Consider the following 12,359-nt stretch of genomic DNA (forward strand, 5'->3'; position numbering starts at 1 on the left):
GCGCACAGTAAGATAGAACATGCAAAAAAAAAAATAGAGAAAAATATATATTAACAATAGTATAAGTATTTGTAGACAATAAATCTAAGTACCAACTCTTCCCCACTTGCTATCTCGAAATTCGTCATCGTGGTTAAGCGTGAGAGTTAACGACAGGAGAAACAGAATCAAGAAGAAGAGTGCTGTTCGTCGGTCTGCTTGTTTGTTGACTCGTGATTTGCGGGTGATTTGGCAACAGGACTGAGGAGCAGCCAGGTGAATGCGTGCTGTGGAAAGTGGTCGACTGACCGCCACCCGATACCGCAGCGCAGTAATGGCAACAGCTTGCAGGTTTTGGCCGGGGTCAGCAGAATCATCACCCAGACCGTGGATGCTCTCGTGACACAAGAGAATATGAGAGAAATATGGCATGGGGCTGCTTTTTAAACCGGGGGGGGAGCAGCAGAGAAATGCGGAGTTTGCCCGAAATGCTGGGTTTTCGGTGTGGTGGGTGCTGTTGATGGCACCCACGTAAGAATAGTGAGTACGTCAACAAAAGAACTACCACAGCATCAAATGTGCAGTGTTTATTTGTGCAGTACTAGCTGCGCTGATGGTGGGCGAGGGTGGCCAGTCTACTCACGACTCACTAAAATGTTTGTTTACACCGTGATACTATCGCTGTATTTCAACTAAATATCAATTGTTTATATTTATAATTCCATAATTATATATAAGAAGTGTAATTTAGGTTAATTGAAGACATATTAGACGTCAAAGCGACGCGGAAGATTGGCAACGCTGGTTACTCCCAAGACCGCCCCCAATCCTACTTGGAAGTGCTTGTGGCGCGGTGTAATTCTTCTCTTTTCTCTCATTTCTAATTTTTTTTCTGTATTCATTTGTTTCAAACATTTTTTGAGCAGGTTGCATTTTTCATATCCATGTATTTTTTTTTTTTTTTTTTTTTTTACGTTCCAGCCTATAGCGCCGGTAGGCTCTCTTGAGGGGCCTGGATGGTAGTTGGCCCTAGCCCATCATGGCGCAGGCAAGTGTTTATAGTGGCGCCATCTTCTCTTGGCTCATGCTGCCCCCCGGAACTCCTTCTTGATTCACTTGGACGGTTTCCTCTAGAGTCCGGGTTGATGGGTGATCTTCAGGACAGCATGTGGGTAGTTTCAAGCCATTCGGCGGTTACTGAAAAATCCCAGGTGGTAGCGACAGATTCGAACCCGCGTCGTCCATCACGCGGTGAATGCAGGGCACTCACGCTACCACTCAGCCACCGCCTACCCAAATTGTGTTCCAAAACTGTTACATAGGTTACAAACTACAGCCTTAAGATTGCTGCATGTTTGATTTTTCAATATTTATTCCATACTTTAAGGTAGGCGGTGGCTGAGTGGTAGCGTGCTGGGCCCACATTCACTGCGTGATGGACGACACGGGTTCAAATCCCCACGCTACCACCTGGGATTTTTCAGTCACCGCCGAGTGGCTTAAAACTACCCACATGCTGTCCTGAAGACCACCCATCAACCCGGACTCTACAGGAAATCGTCCAAGTGAATCAAGGCGTTCCGGGGGGCAGCATGAGCCAAGAGAAGATGGCGCCACTATAAACACTTGCCTGCGCCATGACAGGCTGGGGCCGACTACCATCCAGGCCCCTCAAGAGAGCCTACCGCCACTACAAGCGTACACGTAAAAAAAAATAAAAATAAAAAAAAATAAAACACTTTAGGCATGCCGCAGGCATGCCAAATGGCACCTGTGTGCCACGCCCACGCAGTAGCCCTTTGAATCTCCTCGCTATTGGCATTTAAATTTATTTCATTTCCTTGAGTGCTTCTTTTACTTCCTCTTCCGTATTTTTTCTTGTGGTCCTTCTACTTTTTCAGTTTCATTTTCCTCATTTAGTTAATAAAAAAATAAAAGATATTTGAAGATGGAGTAAATATTGAGTGAAAAAATGAAATAAAAAAAAAAAAAAAAGGAAGAAAAAAAAAAGAAAAGAGAAAAGAAAAGAAGCGCAAAGAAATGAAATAAATTTAAATGCCAATAGCGAGGAGATTCAAAGGGCTACTGCGTGGGCGTGGCACGCAGGTGCAGGTTGGCATTTAAATTTATTTCATTTCCTTAAGTGCTTCTTTTACTTCCTCTTCCGTATTTTTTCTTGTGGTCCTTCTACTTTTTCAGTTTCATTTTCCTCATTTAACAGTTCACTCAAATATTTACTCCATCTTTCCAATAGCTTTTTCTTATAGCTGAAAGGAACCTTCAATTCTCTTTGAAACTTAATTGGAAAAGTTGGAAAGTTTGGTTTAGTGGGCGCAATATCTGTGGTCATATGCCGGAGAGAGACAGAAGGGGAAGGAATTATAGGAGAAGGGAACAGACCCCAGGAGACGCGATACAACCCCCGATTAATACCTGGTACACTGCTGGGTGGACAGGGGCGTAGGGTATCGGAAAAGCCGCCCAAATTTTTCCACTCCGCCTGGGAATCAAACTTGGGCTCTTTCGGTTGTGAGCCGAGTGTGCTAACCACTGCACCACGAAGACCCCCAAACTTAATTGGAAACTCGTTAGACAGGGATAAATATGCATGCAAAATTTTCAATTAAACATAATTAAATATTTACAAGCAAGTGTCCACACCAATCATGGCTGCTGCCCCCCGAGGTGAGCCGCCACCGCCACCAGCAGGGCTCACTCACTGGATCAATGGGTCACGTCTGGCGGCCCTGGGCTGGGTCACACTTTTGGTGGAGCTGGATCACAAGTCAAGGTTCCTATTAGGGTGAGGTTGGTTAGTTTTCAATAAGTAGACGTAACTTTTTTTTTTTTACGTCTATGCCTATAGCGCCAGTAGGCTTGCTTGAGGGGCCTGGATGGTGTTCGGCCCCAGCCCGTCATGGCGCAGGCAAGTGTTTATAGTGGCGCCATCTTCTCTTGGCTCATGCTGCTCCCCGGAACTCCTTCTTGATTCACTTGGACGGTTTCCTCTAGAGTCTGGGTTGATGGGTGGTCTTCAGGACAGCATGTGGGTAGTTTTAAGCCACTCGGCGGTGACTGAAAAATCCCAGGTGGTAGCGTGGGGATTCGAACCCGCGTCGTCCATCACATGGTGAATGTGGGCCCAGCACGTTACCACTCAACCACCGCCTACCCTAACTTAAAGTACTTATATATTGAGAAAGTGAAGGTCATGTATATATATATATATATATATATATATATATATATATAGATATATATATATATATATATATATATATATATATATATATATATATATATATATATATATATATATATATATATATATATATATATATATATATATATATATATATATATATATTGTTGTGCTGGAAGCTTCCCCCGGCGACCATAGGCCTCTAGAAGGCTCCCGGAGAAACGAGCAAGGGGGCGGGGAGCAAGGCGAGCCGTCCGCGCCCCGCGGGGCGCGGTCAGGCGCCAGGCGGGAAGTGTTGCCAACTCGCATATATTTTTGCTACATGTTCTTGTATGATCTAAAATATACTGTAACATTCTAGACTGTACTGTTCTGGACATATATAGGAGAAGAGGGCGAGAGAGTGCCAGTCCCAGTCATAGTAAGCTAGTGGTAAGTGAAGAGTCAGAGTGAAGAATATTAAACTACAGAAGCTGTGCAAAGTGTTTACATATCTCCCTCCCACGGAGTCTCCTAACGGCAACACGGAACCCAAGTAACACGTCCGGCATAACAATATATATATATATATATATATATATATATATATATATATATATATATATATATATATATATATATATATATATATATATATATATATATATATATATATATATATATATATATATATATGAACAGGATTTTATCAAAAGCAGTAGGAAAAATCACACTGGTACTTTTCAAAATCTTATTACCAAAAACACTCTCAATTACAATCAGCTGGACCAAGGCTGTAAAACTATTTCTGCTCGCACACACTGCCAAGGGTGAATGTCTTCCCAAAACAAAAACTATAAAATTTAGTGAACAAGACATCAGAGTGAACCTTAAAATCAGGGCCAGTCCGCTGTCAAACGGTAAGTGCCAGGGCCGGTATTTACAATTAATCTTAAACCGCTAAGTTTGACTTTAGGGCGAGTTTAACTTTATTCTTCATCTTATCCCTCATAAGTTGATCTTAGCTGACGGGATATTTTAGGCGGGCCCAACCCCGTATTAAGGAGCCTAAGTCGAACTTCAGTCGCCAAGATGGCCGAACGTCAACAAGCCCGTCAGCGCCTAGTGAAGACTTTTCAAGAGCGAAGAGACGTTCTGAATACTTTGAGTGACGCAGAACTATTGAAACGCTACGGACTGGATAGTGCAGGATCGAGTACTGTTCGTAACGGATTTGGTGAGAGGGGCCCTGCAAAGCCCTACTTCAAGGAGTTTTGCATTGACACCCGAAATGAAAGTAATTATTACGCCGCGTTACTTAGCAACGGGGAAAATGCAGATGTGTAACAGTGATGATCTTGGTCAATCACAGTCGTCAGTGAGCAAAGCGATCACAGAGACCCTCAAGGCACTTACACAACCAGCCAAACTTGTCCAATTCATTCGATTTCCTCGCACCGTCCCTGTAATCAGAGAGAAACAACAAGAATTTGTGCAAGTTGCAAACTTCCCTGGCATTGTTGGTGTAATAGATTGCACGCATGTCAGGATACTGGCCCCCAGGGAATATGATGCAGACTATGTCAACAGGAAGAATTTCCATTGCATAAACACAAAATTAGTGTTTGATGCCAAATATACTATTCTTAATGTTGTAGCTAATTGGCCTGGGTCCACTCATGATGCTTGTATTTGGCGTGAGAGTGGCCTCAAACGCATGTTTGAGGATCATCGTATACCACCGGATTCATGTCATCTAATAGTTTCTTCCATTTAGCGTAACCCGTTTCTGGGTCGTGATCTGTAGAGGGGCTCATAGAGTCCCGACAACTTAAGATTTGGACGTCATTATTGGCCCTGTGTTTTCGCCGCGCTTTTCAAACACTAGCACACGCTCTCGCGGCGAAAACAGGGCCAATAATGGCGTCCAAATCTTAGGCTGTCGGGACTCTATCTTTCAAGGGACTCTACAGATCACGACCCAGAAACGGGTTACGCTAAATGGAAGAGGCTACTATTAGGGGACAGTGGCTACCCTTGCAGACGGTATCTGTTGTCACCTCCTCCCACGCTGCCCGCTTGTCGCTGTAGGTTAAACTAGGGCTGAATTTGCCCCTTAGTATTGTCTTCCTTAAACCAACTTGTTCTACTATATGTAGTGTGGGGCAGTCTCTCCAATATACTCCCCTTTTCCTCTTGGGAGAAGTAAAAGCGGCAATATTCTCCATGATTACTTCGTCAGAGGGTGGGTGATGCAGGAATGAAGAACAGGAACGCGTGTCCGTGTTTACATTCAAGAGAAAAAAAGAATATCACCTTGCGCGGATGATAAACGTAACCTTTATTTTATGAATACTACCTTATTGTGCCCATATTTCTTAAGTATATCATCATTTAACATTGATAAAGTAGTATTACTACATATTCAGTCACTGAAGTGTCGCAATTCTGCAATTTAAAAAAAATACCTCTTTTGCCAGGACACTTTTTCATACTGGATCAGGTGTTGAGCGAAGTTGAACTTATTTTTTTCATTTAAGCTCAGCTATAAGTTAAACTTGAGATTCAGTGGAACTTTTAAGTTAAAGATTAAGAGTAATTGTAAATTCGGGCCCAGGGACGAGCGGAGCATGGAAAACCTGCCTCCAATTAAGCATGGCACACCAACTCCTCTCATCCCTCAGCCATGTACAGGTAACTCTGGATTTACGCGAGTATTGTGTCCTTGAAAAACAATGTAGTAAATCAAACAAGAGGTAGGTTTGTACCTTTATTGCCTACTGTATCACTCTGACTCCTCTCCCGCTCGTGGTTCCTCCTCTGGCTGCCCTTCCCCCGTGGTAGCACAGCAGCGAGGGTGTTGTTGTTGTTGAGCAGCGTGGGTACTGTATTGTTGTTCAAGTGGCGCGCGGGAAGAACTGAGCTCAGCTGTGTGGCCGTGTGAGTCCAGTTGCGTGAGACATCTGGTGGACACTCCATAAAATATCGCGTAGAAGTGAAAAAACGTGTAAATTAAGCATTTATTTGGATTTTGGACCCCGCATTATTTAAAGAACGCGTGAACCAAACTCGCGTAAATCGAGTTACCTGTATTTGGACCCATATTACACTCTAAGGACACTCCTATCCCAGCATGACACAACACGGAGCTCAATCACACCAGCCGCCACATAGTGCACTGTTCAAACAAGCCTGGCATTCATCAGCTGGGCCGGACACTGCATTGCCACACGCCTTGCAGATGGCTGTTACTCACAATTACCTTCAGTTGTGTGGTGAATAACTATCATATGACCGTGCACTTCACCACTGCCATTCTTGTTACTAGTGACTCACAACCTTGTGGATTTACTGTAGGTTCCTCAAAAGTTAACCCGGTTGTAACTCAGAAACTACCACTTACAGTACCCTCTCAAGTTTCGCGCTTGCTTCATTCCGAAGGTATAGCGCTAAACTCGAGGTATTGAAATTCATGAAAAGGCGCTTATTGGTTCCGACCTGTGGGAAAAAAAAATATTTTTCCGACTTTACTTCTTTGTTATCACATTTTTTTCGACTTTACTCCCTTGTTATCTCAAAATACGTACCTTGGTAATAGGCAGCAAATGGGAAGTGATAACAGGTCGTTTTTAAGCCCCGGTTGAAGGCGGCTGCCTTACAATTGGCGGGCAGTTTTGAGAACACGATTGTGATCCACGTGGTGTCGTCTGCTAAAGTAAGGGCGGTCGCTCGCGGTCTTCCGTGGTACAGTTGGACAAACCTATAGCTTCTGGTAGTTTTCTGTGTGTTGTGATACAATCTGCTAAATCTTTCTGTTATAAATCATGAAATCACTATATTATGATTGACTTTTCAATGCCTATTGAACGTAAACCACTGCCGCCAACGCAAAGTAGCTCGCAGAGAGGTTCAACATGCTTACTGCTTCCATATTTCCCTCACCGCTCACAAAGACCACAAACGGACAAACTAGAACAAAACCAGGCAAATAAATACTTTTAGTGCTGTGTATTCCCACGGCGCGCATGCGTGATGGACAGCAGAATGACTACTTACAGCGGGGAGATATTTCTCGCAACACCGGCCAGTGGAGTGGACCCGACCGTCGCCGCCATGTGATGTGATGGTGTCGGAGGTATTGCCTTTACAACGGCACCAGTGTAGTGGACCTTCTTCTTCTTTTGATCTGTAACGCTTTATATTGCTTCTTAGGTCCTCTTTCTCCACACTTTTATACTTCACAACATCCACTTAGTTACTTCGCAGTGCTCACTCATACACTTCACCCGTAACTTAGGTATTTTTCTGTACTTTTCTTTCCCTGATTTTACTTTTCTATGCCCTTTTGCTATTTTCCACTATTACTTTTCACCGTCGCTGCCATGCATTACAGGTCAAAAGAAGAAGAAGAAGAGGAAAACTACATCGAGAGTTCTACAATTTTCATACACTGGAGAAAAAAAGTTTTTTGTACTGTGGTTCCCCAGCACGGGGTGTTCTCTTATCTTGTTAATCAAGTAGTAAGCAAAGCAGCTCTGCCAGTCCATTTTAAGAGTCTCTTGGTGGGCCATCTTCCACTGCTCCTCAGCCACTGCCGTCGTCTGTTTGTTTACATGCAGCCGTGAGGTACCCACGCTCGTACTCACAACCGTTTTCCATTCATACGGACACCCAACAATTAACTCGCTCCCGGTTGGGCATACGGGCAACCACGGTTGCCCATAGCCCCAATGGTTGGACGCCGCCTTTGAAGGCAGCACGCATGACGCCGACGGTAGGTAGACGTGACCCGTACATGTCAAAGCAACGTGAAACTCGTGGCGGTAATGCGCGAAAGTCGTGATGGTAAGAATTTAGGACTAAGCGCTAAACTCGGCTTGCGCGAAACTCGCGAGGGTACTGTAGATTAATAGCAATAATAATACAATGTAGGAAATATAGAATCAATGAAATTTATCTAGAATAAGAGTTATGGTCTATTAGTTACATGACAAAATAAAAGCAATACATGGAGAGAGCCTGTGTGGGTAGAGGGCAGGGAACAGGCTTGGCACGAATGAGTGTGTGCATCAAGCCAATTGGCTGTGTTGGTTTGACAGGACTGACACCAGACATCGGGTAATCGTAATCTGTGATCGTAATCGATTGGTTTTTCAAGTAATCATAATCGTAATCAAATACCCTCTTATTATTTTTAAGTAATCGTAATTGAATACATTAAAAATGTAATCGTAATCGTTAGTTTCTTGTACAGCAAATATGTACTCTAAATATCTGTAGTAATTCAACACATTAAATATTTAGTTAAACGGTACATGTGTAGGAAATTTGCAAGTTCACCTTTCAGTCCTTCCTGTAATCGTGATTAATACATCAAGTAATCGTAATCAATTACACCTAATTTTATTGTAATCGTAATTGTGAAAATATGAACTGATCGCCCCACATCTGACTGATACACAGTCTCCGAAACTTTCAGCTTTCTCCTCCATGACCACATGAGGATTTATCACAAATTATTCTGCATTTCTTTAGACCATTGCCATTCCCTCTTAGACTGATTTATAACGTATTTCACACTAAGTAGATTTATAGTTGGTTCATCCAAGTCTGAGGTGTGCTTCATCGTGCCCCGGCAACCTGCTGTCACAAGGCGTGTCTGATGGCATGGATAACATTGTCACCTTCGTAAGCAAACCGCCCAAGACATTATTTTCTACTTTACAGGAAATAGGAAAAGAACTGTCATCATCTCATTTGTCTTAAGATTTTGGCAGAAATGAAAAGGTCAATTCTAGAACACTCAAACTCTGAGTGACCAAAGCAACTATACAAAAACGGGCGTCATTTGTTGAAAAATTGATGTAGAGAAAAACCTGGAAATCGCTGAAAAATGACTTAGGCGATTATTTGACGAGGGTGGCGATATGTGACGGCCTACACATGGGAAGCAGCTGTCAGTGTCAACAGTATTCAAGCAACCATAACAAATACCATCAATTATAGTCAACTTCAAGGTAAAAATTTCGTGGATATTTTTTATTTATTTATATATTTATTTATTTATTTATCTATTTTTTTATTTTTTTTTGCATCAAGGGAACAAAAAATCTACAAAAAGCCTGCCTCGTGCATAGGGAACAGTTGTCAGTCTCAATAGTATTCAAGCAACAATAACAAATACCATCAATTAGAGTCAATTTCAAGGTAAAAATTTTGTGGATATATTTTATTTATTTATATATTTATTTATTATAATTTTTTTGCATCAAGGGAACAAAAAATCTACAAAAAGCCTGCCTCGTGCATAGGGAACAGTTGTCAGTCTCAATAGTATTCAGGCAACAATAACAAATACCATCAATTATAGTCAACTTCAAGGTAAAAATCATTTGTACTGTCATTGTTGATATAAAGCCTGCCAATCTTCTCTGGGCCAGACAACGCCAAGGCTGTTTAACCCGGTAGCAGTGAAGGGCCAAATTTGTGGCTTTCCCGTGTAGCAACGACGGGCCAAATTTGTGGCTTTACCATGTAGCATCGACAGGTCAAATTTGTGGCTTTACCGTGTAGCAGCGACGGGCCAAATTTGTGGCTTTACCGTGTAGCAGCGATGGGTCAAATTTGTGGTTTTACCGTGTAGCAGCAACGGGCCAAATTTGTGCCATGATATAAACCCAAAAAAATAGATGATACATAATCTGATCACAAATGCTTTGATATATATTATGAAATGGTTTGTGTGAGGGTGATTTTTTCTCATTTTTCTCGCTTGGAGGGACCATTAAGAAACATGATCCCCGCTGCTACCACCACCACCGGGTTAACCCCTTCGCTCCGGCGACCGTATGGAAAGGGTTAGTCCTCTTCTAAACTTCTTAATCCTTTTCCATTTCCTCTTAATCCTCTTCTAAACCTCTTAGGAAATGGAAGAGGATTAAGAGTAATTTAGAGGGCAGGATAACACACGCCTCAGACTTGGGAGAACCGACCACACTGAAGTATCACCAAACATCACACCAAATGACAGACACTGACCAACAACTATCGATGAAAAACATGACGTGTCCGCAGTGCACTTGTGATTGACAGAACACACGTGACTAGACTCCCAGTTTTGAGCACAGTGAACAACTCTTACATCCTGGCCCCAAGTGGAATTGTCCAAACAAGAAGAGCACTATAGTAGGTTCACTTAAGCTAGATTCCTGGTGCCTAGGCAGGTTGGTAAGCTTGCAGGTGATTGGCTGCTCCGCTCTCTCGCTAACACTCATGTTGGACCACATCTTGCATGCTGGAGTGAGACATGTTTCTTTATTACATGCCACAGCTCACCTCACATACGAGGTAGCCAGCTTTGGTTGACACCGTCAGACTCAGCAGTGACTGTAGAATCAAGATGTATTGTAAAAACTCAACAAAACAAAAAAGAAAATGGTATTGTGATGAGTTGAACCGTGAAGATGTTAAAAAATGTTTATAACATGTTTTACTTATGCTCACTGTTTTCAACAGTTGTTCATTGACTGCAGAAATATATTATTACGTTATGTAGGAAAATATCTCGTGAACACGATAGTGTGATCAGAATGCAGATAAAGCTCCATGTATTGAAAACACAGAGTTATTTATAGCAACATTTCACTCGCCACAACCATCACGGCGCGCGACACGCTGCGTGATTATGTTAAAAAAAATGAGTGTCGTGCACCGTGATGGTTGCAGCAAGTGACAAGTTGCTATAAATAACTCTGAGTTTTCAATACATGGAGCTTCATCTGCATTCTGATCACACTGTCGTGTTCACGAGAGATTTTCCTGAAAAGCATAATATCTGCAGTCAATGAACAACTGTGTAATCAGGGCGCCAGGAATCTAGTTTAAGTGAACAAGGTATAGAAGGTGAGTGAATCTATTGCTTGTGAATTGAGAAAAATCGGCAGACTTTTCAAACGAGATGCGACTCACAAAAGTACTGGACAGATACACCACAGTGACCACAGACAGACGAACGAAGTGGTGATCCTATGATTATCAAAAACGACACACACACACACACACACACACATATGAACACCCCATTCAGCACCCTCCTTCCTACCCACACACACACACACACACACACACACACACACATACATACACAACCTGTACAACATGATAAAAATGAGAAAATACAAAATAACATCCACGTCCAATGACTCAATAAATGTATCACCTGTGCTGCTTAACCCGGTAGCAGCAACGAGCCAAATTTGTGGCTTACCATGTAGCAGCGACGGGCCAAATTTGTGGCTTCACCGTGTAGCAGCGACGGGTCAAATTTGTGGCTTACCGTGTAGCAGCGACGGGCCAAATTTGTGACTTTACCGTGTAGCAGCGACGGGCCAAATTTGTGGCTTTACCGTGTAGCAGCGACAGGCCAAATTTGTGCCACGATATAAACCCCCCAAAATAGATGATACATAATCTGACCCCAAATGCTTCGATATATATTATGAAATGGTTTGTGTGAGGGGTGATTTTTTCTCATTTTTCTCGCTTAGAGGGACCATTAAGAAACATGGTCCCCGCTGCTACCACCACCACCGGGTTAAGATTAGAAAGTCTGGTGGGACGAACTCACAACTAGTGCATGCAGAGCTGTGACGAGCTTGGGGAGGCGGAGGAGCCAGTGAATGCCTCACAGCGCTGGGCCCAACGTTGCCTAATTACCGTACTCACCGCATTGCATTGCCATAGTGTCTGTCCGATAACTCTAGCAAAAAACACAAAAAGCATCAATAAATAACAGTTTTAACGCTAACTTCTATCGTTGTTTGTGTGGTTGCAGCAGAGTTCAGAGGTTCAGAGTACAGGTAACTCTCGATTTCCGCGAGTATTGTGTCCTTGAAGAGGTCATTGCGTAAATCCAAAACAATGTAGTAAATCCAACAAGAGGTAGGTTTGTACCTTTATTGCCTACTGTATCACTCTGACTCCTCTCCCTCTCGTGGTTCCTCCTCTGGCTGCCCTTCCCCTCGTGGTAGCACAGCAGCGAGGTTGTTGTTGTTGTTGTTGTTGAGCAGCGTGGGTACTGTATTGTTGTTCAAGTGGCGCGCGGGAAGAACCGAGCTCAGCTGTGTGGCCGTGTGAGCCCAGTTGCGTGAGACATCTGGTGGACACTCCGTAAAATATCGCGTAGAAGTGAAAAAAATCG

Source organism: Eriocheir sinensis, chromosome 26 (genome assembly GCF_024679095.1).
Source record: "Eriocheir sinensis breed Jianghai 21 chromosome 26, ASM2467909v1, whole genome shotgun sequence".
NCBI lineage: Eukaryota > Metazoa > Arthropoda > Malacostraca > Decapoda > Varunidae > Eriocheir > Eriocheir sinensis.